This window comes from Ursus maritimus, unplaced genomic scaffold (genome assembly GCF_017311325.1).
Source record: "Ursus maritimus isolate PB19 unplaced genomic scaffold, ASM1731132v1 scaffold_34, whole genome shotgun sequence".
NCBI classification, from domain to species: domain Eukaryota; kingdom Metazoa; phylum Chordata; class Mammalia; order Carnivora; family Ursidae; genus Ursus; species Ursus maritimus.
The window spans coordinates 14841838-14847866 of NW_024426008.1; the positions used below are offsets into that span (position 1 = coordinate 14841838).

Here is a 6029-nt window from a genome sequence, read left to right on the forward strand (position 1 = left end):
GCGACTCAACATTTCCTTTCTACCTGGAATGCCGCATTCAATGCCTCCCCCCCCCAGCTGGCCCACATCCATAGTCCTCATCCTCCAGATGTCTCTTCCTCATAATCTACTCCTCTGAAAGCGTGTTTTCTCCCTTCTTTTACTTTCTTCATAGTCCTTCTCAGTCTCTACGTTTCACCTTCTAGCATTGTTATTTGCGTACCTGCTTTATCTCTCCTAGTCCAGTGGAGGCCCTTGATGGAAGAATCCATATCCGGTTCGTATTTTTATTCCCAGAGTATCCACACTGAATAAATATTTGTTGACTAAATGAATGAATGAACTTTCCAGTTCTCTAGGCCAGCAAACTGAGCAGGTTAAATGTCAAATATAAATAATATTTTACTACAAGGCTGGTTTCTTAACCAGAGAGGTGCTGACTTAATTTGTAATATGATTTATGGAGAACAAGGGAGATCACCTTGTTCCAAAATATCTTCCAGACCTCAATATTCTACAAGTAGAAAGCCAAGAAGAGTTGATTTCCTTAGTCTTCTTAATGGCTTTAACTCAGTTTAGGTTTCAAGAGACAGGTACTTGCTAAATAAAGTTGCTTGCTAGATTACAGACCATGCAAGAGACAAGGAAGGGTAAAATGCACAGAAAGACGGCATAGAATGGTGGAGAAGACACCTTTTTCCTACATTGAACTTTTTAAATGGATAATCCTGTTTTAGTATTTGGCAGTTATCTAATTTCTCAGTAGCATGTGTCATCATTTACCCAGCATGAGCCAGACTACCAGCAACTTCCAAGAACCTGCCAGGGGGCAGAATCAGAGGGTGTAGCTGAACCTGGAGATAATTTGAGGGAGCTCAAAGGCAAGCAAGAGTCAATGTGATGAGGGGAATGGCAGGGCCAGGAAATAGAATATGGGACTCGAGCAATTCATATTGTTTCACCCATGCAAATTCAGAAGTCACTGCTGAGTCAAAGCAGGCGTGAGCAGTCACGTGGTACCTTGGGAAAATCCTCAGCCACGGAAACAATTATGTTAAGTTGGGAAGAGAGAGTCACGGAAGCAGGCCTGAAAGGGAAATAACCCTGTCAAACTGGAAGAAAAACTGAGACCCACATGACCTTGTATTAGACACTGTATTGTGCTATCCTACTTATATTCCTATTTATGCCATACGCAGAGCTCTTCAGCATACCTTCAGGACCTTTTATAATTGCAACATATTATTCATGCTGCCCGGATGTCTCAGGTTTCCCTGACCTCAGACCATAGAGAAAAGAATTAAGTAACACTTTCTTTTTATTCCTAAGTCATGATGGCAACAGGCCATCCACTTGATTGGTAGAAAGTAATGATCATGAAAGTGTAAGGCCACCTAAAGTATCTCCCGTGCATCCTAAGTCAGTTTTCAGCTACAGCCAGGATATGAGGTCTGTGACCAGTGCTGTCCTGGGGTGTGTTCCAGCTGTGCACATCTCTTCTCAAATCTGTGTTCAGTGGATTTATGATGGTAGCTTGACATTGGATATGGGGACAAAAACTAAGAGCCATGCCTTTTTCTCACTCATGGAAAGCTGGTTGGTAAACTTTACCAGCACACCACCACATTTGTGCTGGTCTTTTTTTTTTCTGCCGGCTCTCATTTGTGGTTTATTCCACTGCCCATGAAGCCATCTGGAAGAGCTACACCATCGTCACTCTTTTCCATAAGTTCAATAGTAGTGCCCATAGTATTGTTTCCAGATGCTTCAGAAGCTTCCAATCTTGGGATTGCCAGAACATTCTTGGATTCCATGCAAAGATGGGGAGAATAACCTATCTCAACTCTTTATTTTGTCACCAGGGCTCTACAAATGCTATGTATTCCCATGTTTTCTCAGTCTATCTTACTGAGTTCTCTGTGGTGTCCCAAAGTGAATCCAACAAGCCTTGTAGGAGATAAGCACTATTTCATCCCTTCTCTTATTTGTTTTGCTCCGTAAGGGCCTCCTGCCAGCTATGAAGATGTGTTTCTCCTTTCCTAGGAACAAAACAAAAAACTTGAGGAATGGAGCAGATGGATTTCCAGCTTACCCAGAAAACAAGCCAGCTATTTGAATTTATTTTTAAAAACTATGCACTAGTTGTTCTAGATATATATTTTTTGCCTCCTTTCCCAGATGACCTTTCACCCTTTTTCATCCTGCTCTGTGTTCTGGGAAATTATTACATGGGGCTTCTTCAGTGGTTCCCTTTTCCTCTAACCACCTCTTGAGTTTGGCCAAAGGAAAACACTAGAAGGAGATTTGGAAGTCAGTGTTGAATGGTCTTCTCTGTAGAGCTCCTCTCTCTGGGTTCTCATAACTGTTCTCTCCTCTGTCCCTCTGGTCTAGGGAAAGAAACAGCTCCTTATTGTTGGTGGTCCCAGGAAATAGCACCATTCCTCACCGTATACATTTAAAAAAGAAATCTTCTCTATTAAAATCTCATTAATTATCCAGTTTGAGTATGCTGTCTTTATTCTGCTAGAATCCTGGCTGATAGGCTAGTCACGTGCAATCATAACCTTTGAAGTTTAATGTTCTTCTCACTACAGAAAGGTATATTTCTATTTGGTATATTTAGGAATCATATACTCATGTTGTTTCAGCTGTTGAAAAGAACTAATAATGATTCTGCCAAAGATAGCTGTTTATTTGACCTTAATTATTGTATATCTGCCCCACCTGTAATTTCACAAGATCTTGTCAGAGTTTCTTAATTTTTTTAAATTCATAACTCCACTTGAAATAAATAGGTACTTGAAGAGAAAATTAGGGGCAATAAAGGAATATTGAGGACACAGAATCTTATCATACATGTGAAAATATTGTTGATACATATTGGTATAAGAAAGATTCAGCAATTTGGGGCACCTGGGTGGCTCATCTGGTTGAGCGTCCAACTCTTGGTTTGGCTCAGGCCATGATCTCAGGGTTGTGAGACAGAACCCCCCGTTGGGCTCATGCTCAGTGCTCAGCACAGACTCTGCTGGAGATTCTCTCTCTTCCTCTCCCTTTGTCCCTCCCCCTGCACACACTCTCTAAATACATACATACAATCTGTAAAAAAGAAAAGAAAAATCCAGCAATTTTATCAGAGTATTAAATACACAGTGAAGAATTGGAATAAGCTATACCACACGAACATTATCTCGAGATTTAGTTAAAGTGAAAACTGGGTGTGTAATTTTAGGTTTAACACGGGGAAGGGTTGGAAAATGCACTCTGATGTTAGCAGGACCTTCAGTCTCACATTATTTGGGTGAATAGGTTCTGGAAAATATTATCCTGATCACCTATCCAAAAAGCAACAAGTGGAACAATTCAGGTGAGGCATGAAAGGATACGTTTTAGACTCTCTAACCCTCTATGCCCCAGGCCGTCCTGAATCAGTCATCAAACCAAGGTGCTGCTCTAAAGCTGAGGCAGTGTCCAGGGTGAGAAAGACAAGGCACCCTCACCCTGATCTGCAACCAGAGACTAAGGGGAAGGTTCTATGACATGACTGACTCACTGTGAAAATGTGGGAAAGGAAATATTATTTCATTATATTGTATCCCAGTGACTACATAGTTGGTAAAACGTATGTATTCAACTGCATAAGAATTACGTTACCTTAAAATTTCCCTTCCTAATGATGTCTTTTCTACTATCTTAATGGCTCTAAAGAACGTGATCTCATAACTCTGTGTTTAAGTGTAGTTAACAAAATAACATGATAAAAGTGGAAAACAAAACAATAAAAACAAAAATGAAAGAAAAAAGAAAAATATGTTAAAAAAACAATGTGATGCATGAAGGGGAAGGCTTAAGTTATTACCTTACCCATCCCATCCTCCAAAGGGCCTAACCTAATGATTTGAACGTTTTAGGACTTTGATACTTGTTTATTAAATTTAATGCAAATATTCAAAATGAAGTTAAAATCAGACTGGCTACTTCTGGAAGAGTTCCAGACTTAAGCATTTGGTTTTCTTTACATGTCACGAAAAATTAATCTGTTTACAGAATCTTGGTGACTCTAAGAAATCCAATGAATCTCTCAAGGAGCTGAAGATTACCTTAAAAGGATTGTCATCTGAGCCATGACACACGTAGCCATTGTCCCTGATGCTTCCTTGCCTGGAATTGTTCCTGATAAAAATGCAAGCTCATCCACCCTGTGTGACTAAAGGTATTAAAAGCGATGAAGAATATGGACAGGGTAAGCCATGATTAATTGCTTAGTACAATGAAACTAATCCAAAATGTACATGCATCTTATTTAGTGCTCATTATGAAAAAGGGGATCTCTGATGTTTTAACACACCTTTGAAACTATTACCTTCCTAAAAATTTCCACTCAATGAGCTCTCAACTCATGAACGGCGATAATTCTAGAGAAATTGAATAATCTAAATTAATCAAATATAAACTTTCCCAGGTTATTATATTTATCTAGCATCAACAGTTTTGATGAGATCTAATTATACTGCTGTTTTTTTATTTAGAGTTGCCTATAGGTTGATAAGTTAAAATATTTTCTTTCTTCTCTCGAGCGAGCAAAACAAAACAAAAAATACCTTCCCATATGTAAATCAAAACATCAGAGACCCTTGAACCCAGAAGTGCCAGGACAGAGCTGAGAATCAGTACAGAGCCAAGGTTGCAGCAGTTTCTGACAAAAATGAGGGGTGATTTGAGGATAGAAATGGTAGAATTTGTAGCAAAGTTGGTGACCTGGGTTGGCAAAGGAAGACAAGACATTTTCAATCCAGTTGTATTATTCAGGATAAGGTAAGCTATATTGTAGTTACAAGATGACCCCTGAACCCCCGTCTGTCTTCTCTGCACTGGGAGCAGTTCTCTTTCCCTGTGAAAATGGACGCCTGTGCATCGTTCGTCTCCACCCCCTTCTTCGTCAGGAGCACCTCTCCGCTCTTGAGCTGATTACTGTCTGTAGTGGTGCTAAAACCACCCAGAGACACTGACAGATGAGAGCTTTAGCAGCCCGGCAGCTGCAAATCCCCTGACCTCACTTATTCAGAACCACATTCTGAACCAGTGTCATTTCAAGGGACGTGAACACAGCAGCCGAGTTCACTGGGGCTGGGGCTGCCATGGTAGGGTGGCTGGCTCTGGGGCTGGAATTGGGACTGTGTTTGGGAGTCTCATCATTGGTTATGGCAGGAACCCTTCTCTGAAGCAACAGCTGTTCTCCTACACCATTCTGGGCTGTGCGCTCTTGGAGGCCAGGGGGCTCTTTTGCCTGATGGTGGCCTTTATCATCCTCTTCGCCACGTGACAGAGCCATATCCACTTCCCATCGGTCTTTCTTCCCCTGTCCCATCTGCCCTCTATGTTCCTTTTCCTATACCTCCCCAGGCAGGCTGGAGAAAGTGGTTGGCTTAGGGCTTAACAGAAGCAAGACAAATAAATGCTGTATTGATAAAAGAAAAGAAAAAAAGACCCATGAGATCTCACCAGCTTAATATATAAAAGTTGGTTTCTTGTTCACCCAAGTCAGATATAATCTGGTAGCTCACTAGAGCAGTGTCCTTCCCCGTGACAGCTCAGATATCCAAGCTCTTTCTATCTTGTAGCTCCACCATTGAAAATTCTTGGTTTCCAGGGTGGCTGGTTCAAGAAAAAGGAGAGCTGGGGATTGTCTGGGCTTGTCACTGCAGAGGCTCCAAAGTGGTATATGTCCTGAGACGCAGACCATAGAATTTGTTAAATATTGCCTGGGCTTTCCTACCTATCCCAGTCTCCATGTAGACTACTTTTGGCCAGTGGGCTATGAACCAAAATGGTGTGTCACCTCTGGGATGAAGCATTTAAGAGCCATTGTAGGGTTCTTCAACTCTTTCTCCCTCTGTCATGTGACTACAGTTCCACATGGTAGAACTATAAAGTTTATTTTTGTTGTCATTTATGGGGTTTTTGTTTTGTTTTGCTTTGTTTTGAGAACCTGATCCTGAAGTCATTGGAAGGGAGCTACCCTAAGGAGCTCCTGGTCCCCTAGATGGCTG

The 6029-nt window shown here is 41.2% G+C and overlaps 1 pseudogene; it reads left to right on the forward strand.

The window, feature by feature from the left end:
- The first annotated feature begins 4863 nt into the window (after positions 1–4863).
- Positions 4864–5514, forward strand: LOC121100150 (annotated as a pseudogene).
- Positions 5515–6029: the final 515 nt, after the last annotated feature.